Genomic DNA, 15,878 nt, shown 5'->3' with positions numbered 1-15,878 from the left:
TATTGATGTCACAATAGTTCATAACATTGTGAGATTCCAGTTGTACATTATTATTTGTCAGTCACCATATAACTGTGCCCCTTCACCACTTGTGCCCACCCTCCAACTTCCTTCCCCCTGGTAACCACCAAACTGTTCTCTCTGTCCGTGTGTTAGTTTATATTCCACATATGAGAGAGGTCATACAGTGTTTGTCTTTCTCCGTCTGGCTTATTTCACTTAACATAATACCCTCCTGGTCCATCCATGTAGTTGCAAATGGGACGATTTGTCTTTTTTTATGGCTGAGTAGTATTCCACTGTATGTATACCACATCTTTATTGAATCATCTGTTGATGGACACTCGGGTTGCTTCCATGTCTTGGCTATAGTTAATAATGCTGCAATGAACATAGGGGTGCATAAGCCTCTTTGGATTGTTGATTTCAAGTTCTTTGGATAAATACCCAGAAGTGGGATAGCTGGATCAAAAGGTATTTCTATTTTTAATTTTTTGAGGTATCTCCATACTGTTTTCCATAGAGGCTGCACCAGTTTACATTCTCACCAGCAGTGAATGAGGGTTCCCTTTTCTCCACATCCTCTCCAACATTTGTTATTTTTTGTCTTGGTGATTATAGCCATTCTCACGGGTGTAAGGTGATATCTTAGTGTAGTTTTGATTTGCATTTCCCTGATGATTAGTGATGTTGAACATCTTTTCATATGCCTATTAGCCATCTGTATATCTTCCTTGGAAAAATGTCTGTTCATATCTTCTGCTCATTTTTTGGTCGGGTTATTTGGTTTTTTTTGTTTTTCAGATGTGTGAGTTCTTTATATATTGTGGAGATTAACCCCTTGTTGGATATATGGTTTGCAAATATTTTCTCCCAGCTGGGAGGGTTGTATTTTCATTTTGACCCTGGTTTCATTTGCCTTGCAGAAGCTCTTTAGTCTGATGAAGTCCCACTTGTTTATTTTTTCTTTTGTTTCCCTTGTCTGAGTAGACATGGAATTCGATAAGATCCCTTTATGACCAATGATGAATAGTGTACTGCCTATATTTTCTTCCAGGAGTTTTATAGTTTCAGGTCTCACCCTCAGGCCTTTGATCCATTTTGAGTTAATTTTTGTTATGGTAAAAGCAGATGGTCTACTCTTATTCTTTTGCAAGTGGCTGTCCAGTTTTCCCAGAACAATTTATTGCAGAGACTTTCCTTTCTCCATTATATGTTCTTTGCTCTTTTGTCAAAGATTAGCTGCCCATAGATGTGAGGTTTTATTTCTGGGGTTTCAATTCTGTTCCATTGATCTGTGTGTCTGTTTTTGTACCAGTGTCATGCTGTTTTGATTATTATCACTTTGTAGTATGTTTTGAAGTCAGGGATTGTGATACCTCCAGCTTTGTTCTTTTTTCTCAAGATTTCTTTAGCTATTTGTGGTCTTTTCTTGCCCCATATGAATTTTAGGATTTTTTGTTCTATTTCCATGAGGCATGTCATTGGGATTCTGACTGGGATTGCATTGAATCTGTAGATTGCTTTAGGTAGCATGGACATTTTAACTATGTTTATTCTTCCAATCCATATGCTTGGGATATCTTTCCACTTCTTTATGTCATCATCTATTTCTTTCAATAATGTCTTACAGTTTTCATTGTATAGGTCTTTCACGTCCTTGGTTAAATTTATTCTTAGATATTTTTTGTTGTTGTTGCGATTATAAATGGGATTGTATTCTTTAGTTCTCTTTCTGTTAGTTTGTCATTAGAGACTAGAAATGCAACTGATTTTGGTAAGTTGATTTTGTACCCTGCAACTTTGCTATAGTTGTTGGTTATTTCCAGTAGTTTTCCAATGGATTCTTTAGGGTTGTCTATATATAAAATCATGTTGTCTGCAAACAGTGAGAGTTTCACTTCTTCATTGCCTATTTTGATTCCTTTTATTCCTTTTTCTTGCCTAATTGCTCTGCCCAGAACTTCCAACACTATGTTGAATAACAGTGGCGAGAGTGGGCACCCTTGTCTTGGTCCTGTTCTCAGAGGAATGGCTTTCAGTTTTTCCCCATTGAGTATGATGTTGGCTGTGGGTTTGTCATATATGGCCTTTATCATGTTGAGGTACTTTCCTTCTATACACATTTTGCTAAGAGTTTTTATCGTAAATGGATGTTGGATCTCGTGAAATGTTTTCTCTGCATCTATTGAGATGATCATGTGGTTTTTATTCCTCATTTTGTTAATGTGGTGTATCACGTTGATTGATTTGCGGATGTTCAACCATCCCTGTGTCCCTGGTATAAATCCCACTTGATCATGGTGTATGATCTTTTTAATGTATTGCAGTATTCTGTTTGCCAATATTTTGTTGAGGATTTTTGCATCTATGTTCATCAGTGATATTGGCCTGTAATTTTCTTTCTTTGTATTGTCCTTGTCTGGCTTTGGTATCAGGGTGATGTTGGCCTCATAGAATGTGTTGGGAAGTGTTCCATCTTCCTCTATTTTTTGGAATAGTTTGAGAAGGATAGGTATTAAATCTTCTTTGAATGTTTGGTAAAATTCTCCAGAGAAGCCAACTGGTCTTGGACTTTTATTTTGGGGGAGGTTTTTGATTACTGTTTCACTCTCTTTGCTTGTAATTGGTCTATTCAGGTTCTCTATTTCTTCTTGATTCAGTTTTGGGAGGTTGTATAAGTCTAAGAATTTATCCATTTCCTCTAGATTGTCCAATTTATTGGAATATAGTTTTTCATAGTATTCTCTTATACTCCTTTGTATTTCTGTGGTATCCATTGTGATTTCTTCTCTTCCATTTCTAATATTATTTATTTGAGCCTTCTCTGTTTTTTCCTTGGTGAGTCTGGCTTAGGGTTTGTCAATTTTTTTTTATCTTCTCAAAGAACCAGCTTTTTGTTTCGTTTATCCTTTCTACTGTTTCTTTGGTTTCAATTTCATTTATTTCTGCTTTAATTTGTATTATTTCCCTTCTTCTGCTGACTTTGGACTTTGTTTGTTCTTCTTTTTCTAATTCTGTTAGGTGTAGTTTAAGATTGCTTATTTGGGATTTTTCTTGTTTGTGAAGGTGGGCCTGTATTGCTATGAGTTTCCCTCTCAGGACCGCTTTTGCTGCATTCCATATGAGTTGATATGGTGTATTTTCATTTTCATTTGTCACCAGATATTCTTTGATTTATCCTTTAATTTCTTCAATGTTCCATTGGTTGTTCAGTAGCATGTTGTTTAGTCTCCATATCTTTGTCACTTTCCCAGATTTTTTCTTGTAGTTGATTTCTAGTTTCATAGCATTATGGTCTGAAAAGATGCTTATTATGATTTCCATCTTCTTAAATTTATAGTGGTTTGCCTTGTTTCCCAACATATGGTCTATCCTTGAGAATGTTACACGCACACTTGAGAAGAATATGTAATCTGTTCTTTTTGGATGGAGTGCTCTATGTATATCTATTAAGTCCATCTGGTTTAGTTTTTCATTTAAGTCCACTATTTCCTTATTGACTTTCTGTCTGGATGATCTAGCCATTGATGTAAGTGGAGTGTTAAGGTCCTCTAATATTATTGTATTGTTGTTGATATCTCCTTTTAGGTTTGTTATTAGTTGCTTTATGTACTTTGGTGCTCCTGTGTTGGGTACATATATACATTTATAAGTGTTATGTCTTCTTGGTGGAGTGTCCCTTGTGTCGTTATATATTGCCCCTCTTTGTATCTCATTACCTTTTTTATCTTGAAGTCTACTTTGTCTGATATAAGTATGGCAATACCTGCTTTCTTTTGTTTGCCATTAGCTTGGAATACCAACTTCCATCCCTTCACTCTGAGCTTGTGTTTGTCTTTAGAGCTGAGATGTGTTTCTTGGAGGCAGCAAATTGTTGGGTCTTGTTTTTTAATCCAGCCAGCCACTCTGTGTCTTTTGATTGGGGAATTCAATCCATTTACATTTAGAGTGATTATTGATATATTAGGGCTTAAAGCTGCCATTTTATCTCTTGTTTTTCAGTTGTTATTTATTTCCCTTATTTCTCATCCCACGTATTTTGGACTACTAATTCAGTTTGGTGGCTTTCTATGATGGTTTTCTCGGTTTTCTCTTTATCATTTGTGTCTTTGTTCTGATTTTTTGTTTAGTGGTTACCGTGCAGTTTGTATAAAAGATCTCATAGATGAGATAGTCCATTCCCTTATAGCCTCTTGCTCCCTTAGTCAAAGCAGGTTTCATCCCTTTCCTTTTCCCCTTCTAAGTTGTTGTTGTCACAACTTAGTGTTGTGAATTTGTGGTTAAAATGAAGTGACAATATTTATTTTATATGTTTTCTTTTCCTTTATCTTTAGAGTTATAATTAATTGTTTGCTAATCTGTTCTGATAGAGAGTTGCAATTTCTGATTTTGCCTGCCTATTTATCTGCTTGCTCAAGTCTTTGTAAACCCTTTCTTTCTTTCTTTTTCAGGTATGAGGATTTTCTTGATCAAATCTTGTAGGGAGGGTCTTGTGGCAATGAACTCCCTCAGCTTTTGTTTATCTGGGAGAGTTTTTACTTCTCCATCATATCTGAAGTATATTTTTGCTGGATATAGTATTCTCGGCTGAAAGTTTTTGTCTTTCAAAACTTTGAGGGCCGGCCCCGTGGCTTGGTGGTTAAGTGAGCGCGCTCCACTGCTGGCGACCCGAGTTCGGATCCCGGGCTCCCACCGGCGCGCTGCTTCTCCGGCCATGCTGAGGCTGCGTCCCACATACAGCAACTAGAAGGATGTGCAGCTATGACACACAACTATCTACTGGGGCTTTGGGGGGAAAAAATAAATAAATAAAATCTTTAAAAAAAAAAAAAAAAACTTTGAATATATCATTCCACTCTCTCCTACCCTGTAAGGTTTCTGCTGAAAAATCCACTGAAAGCCTAACAGGTCTTCCTTTATAGATTACTCTCGTCTGCCTTGTTGCCCTTAATATTTTTTCTTTATTGTTGACTTTTGCCAGCTTTACTAATATGTGCCTTGGAGAAAGTCTTTTTACATTGATGTAATTAGGAGTTCTGTTGGCTTCTTTTACGTGTAATTCCAGCTCCATATCCAGGTTTGTGATGTTCTCACTTATTATTTCTTTGAAGAAGCTCTCTGTTCCTTTTTCCCTCTCTTATCCCTCTGGAATACCTATAATCCATATGTTGTATTTCCTAATTGAGTCAGATATTTCTCAGAGAATTTCTTCATTTCTTTTTAGTCTAAGTTCTCCCTCCTCCTCCATCTGAAGCATTTCCATGTTCCTATCCTCCAGATTGCTAATTCTATTCTCCATATTGTCAGCCCTTTTGTTTAAGGACTCCAGATTTTTCTTTATCTCATCCATTGTGTTTTTCATCTCTAACAATTCTGTTTGGTTTTTCTTTATAGTTTCAATCTCTTTTGTGAAGAATTCCCTCTTTTCAGTAATTTGGTTCCTGATTTCATTGAACTATCTTTCAGAATTCTCTTGTAGCTCATTGAGTTTTCTTATGATGGCTGTCTTGAATTCTTTGTCATTTAGATCACAGATTTCCATGCTTTCAGGATTGGTTTCTGGGTATTTGTCCTTTTCCTTCTGGTCTGGAGTATTAATAAATTTCTTTATACCATTTGATGGAGTGGATTTGTGCCAGCACATAGTGATGGTTTCTGGATGCAGGTGCCGCCTGCTGCCACTTGGGGGTGGGGTAGGAGCTGTGTAATCTGAGCCCACTGCTGCAATCCCTGTCAGCTGTGCCTGTCCGAGCCTGGTTCACTCCTTGGGATCACAGTTGCCCTGTGGGGTCTCCCACCAAATTGGAAAGCAGTCACATGGGGGGCTCAGGGCTACTGCCACCTGCTCCCACAGACCCTGGGGGTTGTGCTCCCTGCTTCTGGGCTGCAGTAGTACTATGGGTGTTCACAGCAGCCAGGAGTTTGTTTGCCGAGACTGGGATCTCAGCCACCCTCTGCTCCTAGGTCACACCAGCTGTTGTGCTTGGTGGGCAGGAGCTCCCCTCTGGGACCAAGCCAAAGCCACTCCCTGGGACCATGGTGGGGTTGTGGTTTCTCCCACTAGAGGAAAGAGTGATCACACAGGGGCTTGGGGTGCTGCCCACTCTCACAGTCCCACTGAGACACACTTCCCTCCTTAGGGTCACAACAGTATTATGGGTGTTCACAGCAGCCAGGAGCTTGTTTGTCTGAGTGGTAGCTCAGCTGCCTTCTGCTCCTATGTAACATCAGCCTTTGTGCTTGGTGAGTAGGGCTTCCCCGCTGTGTCCAGGCTCGTGCCACTCTCTGAGGGCTGCATGGACCTGAGGGGTCCCCCACTGTGGGGGAAGTGATCACACGGGGGGCTCAGGGCTGCCATCACCTGTTTCCACAGTCAAGCTGAGGTATGCTCTCACCCCTGGGGCCACAAAGGTGCTATGATAGCTCCAGCCAGGAAAGTATTCACACATGTGTGCTGGACTGCCTGGGGTCCAGAGGGTGCTCACCTATCTCCACCACCTCCTCGGCGGGGGAGGTAGTCCATCCACCTTCAGATATACAGCTGCTCTAGGCTCTCAGGTGTCCTGGTGTGCTGTGTGGGTATCCTCCACTCATCAATGAATGTCCTTTTAGTTGTAGTTCATAGGGGGAGAGACACAGGGAACAGCTCACTCCACCATGTTGCTGACATCCCCTTGCATGACCTTCTGGTACAAATGAAGCTTAGGACTATGATCCAGGCAACTCTTCATTTAGTCCACTTCCTGATCTAAATTTCTAACCTACACACCCATTTTGATGGTTTGCAGCCAAAATGAGTCTTGTGTTAAAATGTCCTCGTCACTGCACAATTTCCCTCAGGCCCCTTTAACTCCCTAATTCACCTTTCATACCACTTTTACATCTGTCATTGCATCTTCCATGGTTATATTTTCCAGTGAACAGAAAGGGAATTCATCTATCTTGTCCTCTGGTGGGAGCTTCACAATGTCTACCATGTTGTGAAAATGGAATGTTTTGCTGTTGTTGTTGTTGAAGGTTTTGAGATCCACCATGCAGGAGGAGCTGGAGGCAGCACAGAACAACCTTCTGTGTATGACTTCTTCTGAACACCCAACCTGCGTAAAAGGATCTGTTTACTGTCCTTTATGAGGTAGGCTTCACACAGTGTATGAGGAATGTTAAAATAGTGGAGACATGATTCTATTTCTTACTTCAAAGATATAACACGATATAGGGACAGATTTGAGATACACATGAGGAAAACAAAGATAATTGCTATGTTTGGAGGTGGTGAAAGGGTTGTGAAAAGAGTGACATGGAACTACTTGTACAATGAGGAGTTTTGTTATCACATTCCTCTACCAGGCTCGTCACTGGAGATGAGGCTAACTTCAATCACGGTACAGACTTTGACTTTACATTTCTTCAATTGTTTGTTTTCATTTTAATTGAGGTAAAATTACAAAAGGTAAAGCACTGAGAGACATGCAGCTCAATGAATATTTCCATATGTAAATATATAACTATCACCCAGATAAGGATATAGAAAAAAACTCTAAAGCCCTATAAGGGCATCTCTTTTATTCTACATGAGAATACTCTCCACCCCCTAGGAAACCTAGAAACAATTATAAGATCCATTATCATACCACTATTTTATGACAATTTTTAAATCACTAACTTACAAGGAAATTGTGTTTAAAATGTTCCCAAGATTTGTTTTAATCATGTATGGTAAGACACACAGACTCAGGAATGATTGTCATGAAGGAAGTTTATGCTCACAGATCCCTAGTAGATGAGGCACGAAACAGCACACAGGGCCATGCAGGGAGGCACACGAGTCAATCAGAAGGCTGAAGAGAGAAGAAAAAGAAGAGCACTGCCCAGAGCCGTTACTGAAGTTTTAGTGGGAAGGAATGGAAGAGGGGAGAAACCTGGGTAGCTTAGGGTTTAAATAATTTTAGTGGACTCTGGGCTGTAGTGGTGATCTGCAGTTGTCCATTACGTGGCCCTGGGTTGATTTAAGGTAGCGGTAATGTTGGTTTGCTGTGTGAGTTTGGTAAAGGAGATGGTTGGGGGTGTGGGCTCTGGATTGGTGGTTTGTATATGAAAGGTGCACTCACAGGGATGTCATTTGTTATCTCTAGGAATTAGGTAGCCCTGGGGAAGGCAGTCTCTCCAAGATCAAGACCCCAAATTCTGGAGTATCAAAAATACAGAAAATATAATCAACAAAGAAATGTTCTACAAATCAGACCATGCCTTTTTACTTGACACCAATCCGGGCTTCTTGCTTCACTATTATCATTTGTAGGATAGAGAATCTAAATCTGATGACATTTGTCTTTCTTCTTGTTCACCACAGATTTACAATGTTCATGCCCTGGTTGGGCCTGGATCTGCACCTCCAGGACTTGGGGGAAAGTATTTTCCTGTGCCAGATTCTTTTTGGCATAGTGATACTTCCAAGCAATTATGTTGCACTTTTGGGACTGAATCACCTGGGCTGTGGAGTCAGCAAGATGCTTTTCCTGTTTCTGCTAGGACTCTCCCTCCTGGCCATCATTTGTGCCCCAAGGTGAGAAAAGAGCACAGAGCAGGAAATATCTTCTCAGCATTCCTCAGGGAGTGTACAGATCACCCTATCTGAAGCCAGAAGGAAAGGGGGAATTGTATTCTAGGGATTCCCTGAAATGAATATGGGGGTTTAGTACAGCTTCTGCTGTGAAGTTGCTGGGAAAAGAAGCAAAGGTGAGTAAAGGTCAGCTCAGGTATATGGTTGTCTTCATCACATTGGAGAAATATATCAAAGCTAATGCCATCTATTATTGGCAGTTTCTCTAGGACAGTACTTTATCACTTACCTAAGCCAGTCACACTTTACATAGCAAGCATGGAGGGTCTAGATGCTGTCATTGTATCCCATGTGAGGACAAAATACTGTCACTTCTTCTGTCTGAGCTCTTGCTTATTACTGCAGCTTCAGTGACAATTTATTCTCTGATCTCTATGTATCCGCTCATGTGTCTCATACTAGGTCTCTATAACAGCAACTGTGGTTTAAGGGTGTCATCTTGACCTCAAGAAACAAAAATTCCTTGTCTTTTTTCAGGCTGAGAAGTGACAGCAAGAACAAGGCACTAAGCAGTTAAGAGCCTCTCTCAGAATCTATTTTACTAAGTTGAATGATCATATGTAACGAATAGAGGAACCCAGGTGGTCACCATGCTTCACTCAACTCCAAGGATACTTATGTACTGTACAAAATCATAGATTGGTGGGTTCCACTCCTCATCTTGAATGTTAGCAATGATTCAAATTTGCTTCCTTACAACAGAGCTCACTCCGATGCTGTAAAGCTCATCAAGAAATTCTTTGATGACAGGGAGAGCAAGTTGGGATAGAAAACTGACTTCTGAAACGACTTCAGTGGTTTCCAAACTCAGACTTTTTTCCTAATAAAGGTCCTTATGCTTGATTATTGAACACTATTCTAGACCAGGCTACTTTCTAGCTTATCCATTAACATAATACTCCTGTCTTTTTATTACTTTCTTCTGCATTACTTGCCCCATGTCAATATTTTGTAGGCTCCTAGGTTTTAAACTCTCCAAGACAAGAATGTCTTATGACCCTCAGTAATTGCTCACATGACTGTCTTATGTTCTATGTGGAGGGCAAGGGAGACACAGAGCAGAATTAATTCAATAGAGTACCTGCTCTACTCACCTTTTCTGGCAAATCTCAGATATGCAGGGAGAGTTGAAGAAATAACTCAATCCTTTTATTCACCATGAACCATAATATCTACATAAGTCACATTTCTCAGCTGATTAAACACTGCCCATTTTCTGCCTCCGTGCAGTTTCTTTACATATTCCATACTTGCAAATGCTTCCAGTAGAGTCTTCGTAATTTGTAATTTGAGGGATGCTTATTCCTTCAGTTCTGATTTCCTGAGTCTCACTGGTCTCACTCTCTCCAGAAAGGCAGACCCTGTGTGTGGTTTTGGCAGCTTTGGGAGTAGGACTTTCTTCTGCCACTGTTGCCAGTTCTACTACCCATGAAAATGAGCTAATCCCCACTGTAATCAGGTACAAATCTCATGGATGCTGTGCCAGGATCAAAACAGACCTTTCCCAGAAAACTGACACTTATTTGAGGAAGAAAACTAAGGCTGGTTAGTTATCAAATGCAATTAATTACAATAGGAACAGGAATAACAAAAATTATAGTCAAATTTTATTGAAAGCAGACTTTCTGCAAGGAACTAAGTTAAGTCCTTTAATGTTTCTTTTCATGTAATCTTCTGAACCACACGAAGGGTAAATGCTATGGGTAACAGTATTTTTTCAATGAGTAAATTGTGTCTTAACGCAATGTGAACTTGAAAACAATTGCTAGCAAATAAGAGAGAAAATGTCCAAAACATGAGTATGTCGTCAATATCCGTGTCAAAACACACTGAAGTATAGTCTCCTATAACCAAGCAAACTATAAAACACAAATCGTATGTCTGGATTTTCACCAGACATATTTTATTATTGTTTGCACCCCAAGAGCAATAGCTGTATGAATCATTGGAACTGCTACTAATATTGGGACAGCCCTGTCTCCCCTCTTGATGATCCTAACAGTGTATTCCCCTCACCTGCCCTGGATCATCTATAGAGTCTTCCTCATCCTTGCTGCACTTGTTTTCAGACTCCTGCCTGAAACCAGGAATAAGCCTCTGCCTGACTCCATCCAGGATGTGGAAAAGGAGTGAGTAAACCCTGTAGCTGTCCCTTTGGGTTGCTGTGCACCACAGGTCTGTGATGAGGAGGGCAAAACACTATCGAGGGTCATTGTCCCCAAGGCAAGCTTTGGACTGACTATTTCCATGCAGTCTTTGGTTTCGCTACAGCCTTATACCTCCCCCACAGTGAACTCAGACTCCTTCAAGGCTCCCTAGATCACACAGATCCACTCTGCCCAGCCTGCACCAGTAGGTTTAGTGGTAAAGAGGCCAAAATTAGGTGCTCCAGTGTGACATACACAGCCCTGAAGGTATTTCACAATCATGCACTGACCCAAACACCAGATTCTCATCCACCTGTCTCTGGCAGCCCTCAGCCTAGGGAGTATAGGTAAGCTTTCTGAGACTGCTGATTCCTATAGATCTGTATAATCTGATTCTGATTCTCCAGAGAAAAAGAACTGATAGGATGTGTATATTCCATGAGACAGATTTATTTCACGGAATTGGCTCACAAGATTGTGGGGGCTGGCGAGTCTGAAATCTGCAAGCAGGCAGCAGCCTGGAGACCCAGGGAAGAGTTGAAGGAAGAGAAGAGTTCTCCAGTCTAAAGGCAATCTGCAGGCAGAATTCCTTAATCCTCTGGGGGATCTGTCTTTTTCCCTTAAGGCCTTCAACTGATTGGACGAGGCCCCCCCCCCATTTTAGCTTTACTCAAAGTCTACTGATTTAAATACTAATAACATCTAAAAAATACCTTCACAGAAACATCTAGACTTGTGTTTGACCAAACATGTGGGCACTCTGGCCTAGCCAAGTTGACATATATGATTAATGATTAACCACCAGATGGCCTGAGGGCTGCCCTGGTCACTGAAGAATCTGAGGGAGATCAGGGAGAGGACAAGAGCATCTCCCACAGATGACAACATTTCCCAGGGAAAGGAGTCCTGTTGCGCTGCCTATGAGATTCACATCATCTGGTTTTCACTGGGAAGGAAAATTTTCAGAACAGAGATTTTAAAGTGATGAAGAATGGGAAAGGATTCTCAAACTTTTGTGTACTTCCTTTGCCTTTTCCAAAACCCCTCTTTCCAATGCCATGGTATACAAGGCTGAGAGTGTAAACTATCAAAGCTGCCTTCCCAGACCCTGCAATGGGAGCCGGGTCTTTTTCTTCACAAGATTGACTCAAAAGCTTGGGGAAGGGGTAACAGTTTATACCAAAGCTCGTTAGCGAAGGATAAGCTTGCTCTAAAGAATGCAGAACATATATGCTTCTTCCATGTCTTTTCATTATTTGTATTTATTTGTTTGTTGCTTTCATTTTATTTTTACTAGGAGAAAAGACTCAAGAAAAGCAAAGCAGGAAGATATTTCCATGACAGTGACACTGTTGTAAGGAATTCCAGGAACTAACTGGTGATTCAAGAGCAAAATAAAGGGGAAAAAATGAGAAAATTCCTCATAAGGAGAATATGTAAAATAAAAAAATAAAAATATTACAGAAAAATGGATTTTTTACAATTGTAGTACTAAATTACTAAGTATAAAATACCTATAATTAGTCATAACAAAAAAATGAAGAAAACCATAGAACTTAAAAGAACTTAGAACATTTGTATAATTGTAGATAAGTAACATGTTTCTGGATAGGTAGGTTGATTAGTACTAAAAATAACAATTCTTCCCCCAATGAATTGGTAGAATAATTGATGTAATAATTATAATATAAAACTACACACTTTTGCAAGAATTTGAAAAATAGTTACAAGTTTATATAGAAATTAAAAATAAAGTAATTCAAAAAAAGAGGATCATGGATTGAGCAGAAGCTGGCTGGCATATGCGGTAGCATATGCCGGAATTTATTATATCTGCAACAGCAAAACAGTAATAGCAGGTGCATTTAAATATCAAAGGAAGTCCAGATACAGACCATAGTAAATGATCTTAATATATAATTTTGGCATCATAAATCACACAGCAAAAGAAAGGATTACGCAACAAATAGCACAAATAACTTGTTAGAAATAAATGACTAGTAGTGCGACTTCATACCCTAAACCAAAATGCATTCTACTTTAATAAAATGTTAAACAGAATTTTAAAACTATAACTATCATTAGAAAACTTGGCTACAAAATCTTGGGTTAAAAGAGGTTTTTGAATAGTAAAACAAACGCTAGAAATTTAAGACAAGTAGGTTTGAATACTACTCATTTAAAGACTTTGTTGGGCAAAACCCTAAAAACTCATCAGAGGAAACTAGCAAAATATTGACAAAAATGATAAAAATGATTGACATGTAGTGGTGGAATTTTAGTGATTGTTACTTTCTTCTTTGTAAGTTGCTATATTCAAAGTTTAAACAAGGAATATGTAAAATTTCAAAATATTATAGATGTCAAAAATGAAAGAGCAATCGAAAATATAAACAGTTTTCAAAATGTACTTTTAACATGTACATGTCTTATAATATTTACCCAAAAAGATAACAAGTAATTCATTAGAAAATGAGTAAAGTGCAGAATATATCATTTTCAAGAGAAAAAAGCCACATGGGCAATAAATTTATGAAAAATTGTACAAACCCATTAGAAATTAAAGAATAGACACACAAACGAAAGATCAACTTAAAGTGTGCTCATTGTCGAGGTTGGTGACAATGCAGTTAAATAGAAACTTGATTGATGGTAGAATTATAAAATAATTCATGCTAGAGGGCTGCTAAAAATACAGTTTGGCATCATTATCAAAAGCTTTGAAATAAACTTTCATTAATTCAGCAGCCATCTGTTGAGCACGTAATAACTACCAAGCAGTGTGGACTCTGCACACAAAGATAAAAGGAAAAAATAGGCATAACACAGATGTAACAGGTATGCATCTTATACACAAGTGCAGGTGTGGTCTCATATTTTTATTTTCTATAAATCATCATAATTTTAATTTAAGTTCCCATTTCCTCCGGGTTGTCAGTAAATCACAAGTCACTCAGCTTCAGGGATTGTTTCCACAATCCTTCCCTACCAGAACTATCTAGATCCCATGGGAATATGCATTGCCACAGTGATGGGGTGAGAAAAAGAGAAGGCAGCCACTGGTTATCAGTTATCTGATCAAAGAGATTACCGGGTTAATACTGGCCCTGTACACATTTGGTTGCTACAACTTTCTATTCAACACATCAGGTATTGTAATTGGGACTTACAGTCTCACCATTCAGCTCCCTATGCAGCCACTCCGTTTGGGTCTTCTGCTTCCCTAGGGAATTACCATGGGTCAGGACTGGGTCCCTCTCTCCCATAACCTGCAGACCCTCCCCTGATTTCACCTCTTCCCAAACACTCATCTTCCTTCCTCCTCTCTCGTTACCTCTTCCAGAGACCCTCTAGTTCTCCTATGGACTTTAGGTTTTGAAAACAAAGTCAATCAATCTTACAAGCTTTTTCTGCTTTTTGCCTGCAAAATGCCTTCCAAGAGACGAAGAAGCACAAATATGACGAACTATAGAAAGTGGGAAAGACACAAGGGAAATTCCAAAGCAATCTGCCTCAATGAGTATCATTGGCTTATCCAGCTACATTCTTCCTCTAATGAAATGTTTGAGATCCTATCATGACAAGGCTCAGTTAGAACCCATTGTTTTTCACCTTGGAGGAAGGTGAGCAGTCCATAGCTTCTGGTGTTTCTGGGGAAGAGTCTCTCACAGTTCTTTATGGGCCTTTGATGTTCCAAACCAGCAGCTGTGCTCCATGAGATGACAGTTGTGCAGGGATTAAAAAAGAGTGAGGTAGGGAGTGACATAAGGGAAGAGTGCAGAGTAGGAAGCACCAGGAATCCATATTTTCATTTGGACAACAAAAGCACTGGCAGAAACTATATGGGTAACTATTTCAGAAATGATGAAGTCTCTTCAAAGCTTGGAGCTTCCAGGTGAAGTCTTCGCTGATAAATTGTGATTAATTTCAGTCAATTTGTGGCTCATCCCTATGAATCCCATTAAATTCAATTTATGGCTCATTCCACACTCATCCCTATTGCATGTAGCCATGTCCACATTCCAGGAGCAGGTTGGGGAAGCCAGGGTGGGCAATAAGGACCTTGTCCTTCAAACGTTGAGGATGTGTGTTATGATTGCTGCTTCTAATCACAGAGGCGCCTACATAAAGGCATGTGGCCAATGTTGCAGGCCCCACAAGCTGAAGCAGCTTCCAAGAGATTTAAAGAGAAAGCACTTGTTATTTTTTTCTTTTTTCCCTTTTTTCCCGTTTTGGAAGCTATATTTTAAGGACTAAGACAATGAAAAGCAACTACATATACAGGGAAATTTAGAAGTCACCACTCATGTTCACGTAAAGATTCAGGCTCAGAAAAGAACTGAGAAGACTTTAAGATTTCGTCTTAGAAAAAAACTGAGAAGGCCTTAAGATAGTAGAGCTCCCAATCCCTTCTGGACAACTGGAGGGAGCAGAGAAAACCTTATTTGCAATATTCTAAACTGTCTGGCAGCCGCATGAAGTAGTGGACTCTGTTTTGCCTAGGAGCTCAGGGCAGGAGAAGGAGAATAACTGAGATCTAAGACTGGAAAGATAGACTGAAGGCTGTAGGCAACGGTTATACAAGCTGGGAGGGACAGCAGTCATGTATTGCATAACAACATTTCAGTCAACAAGGGACTGCATATAAGATGGTGGTCCCATAAGCTTATAATGGAGCTGAAAATTTCTGAAAACGGTCACTTCCTCAAGGAGAATCTCAGGCAGATCCTTCAAGAGGTATTCCAGAAGAAGGCAATGTTATCATAGGAGATGACAGCTCCAGGCACGTTAGTGCCCCTGAAGACCTTCCCGTGGGACAAGAAGTGGAGGTGGCAGACAGTGATATGGATGTAGGTCCTGTGTAGGCCTAGGACAATGTATGTATTTAAGTCTTGGTGTTTAACAAAAAAGTTTAAAAAGTAAAAAAAATAATAAAAAATTTTAAAAATAGAAGAAAGCTTATAGAATAAGGATATAAAGAAAGAATATTTTTACAGCTATGATCTGTTTGTGTTTTAATCTAAGTGTTATTACAAAAGAGTCAAAAGTTAAAAAAAGTGAAAGCTTATAAAGTAAAAAAGCTACAGTAAGCGGAGGTTAACTTATCA

The 15,878-nt window shown here is 39.4% G+C and overlaps 1 pseudogene; it reads left to right on the top strand.

Moving 5' to 3' along the window:
• The first annotated feature begins 7,011 nt into the window (after positions 1-7,011).
• Positions 7,012-12,128, top strand: LOC101401084 (organic anion transporter 7-like; annotated as a pseudogene).
• Positions 12,129-15,878: the final 3,750 nt, after the last annotated feature.

This window comes from Ceratotherium simum, chromosome 34 (assembly GCF_057802395.1).
Source record: "Ceratotherium simum simum isolate JZ-2026a chromosome 34, ASM5780239v1, whole genome shotgun sequence".
Classification (NCBI taxonomy): domain Eukaryota; kingdom Metazoa; phylum Chordata; class Mammalia; order Perissodactyla; family Rhinocerotidae; genus Ceratotherium; species Ceratotherium simum.
Note: the sequence above shows the minus strand (reverse complement) of the source record. Positions and strands in the feature narration are given on the sequence as shown.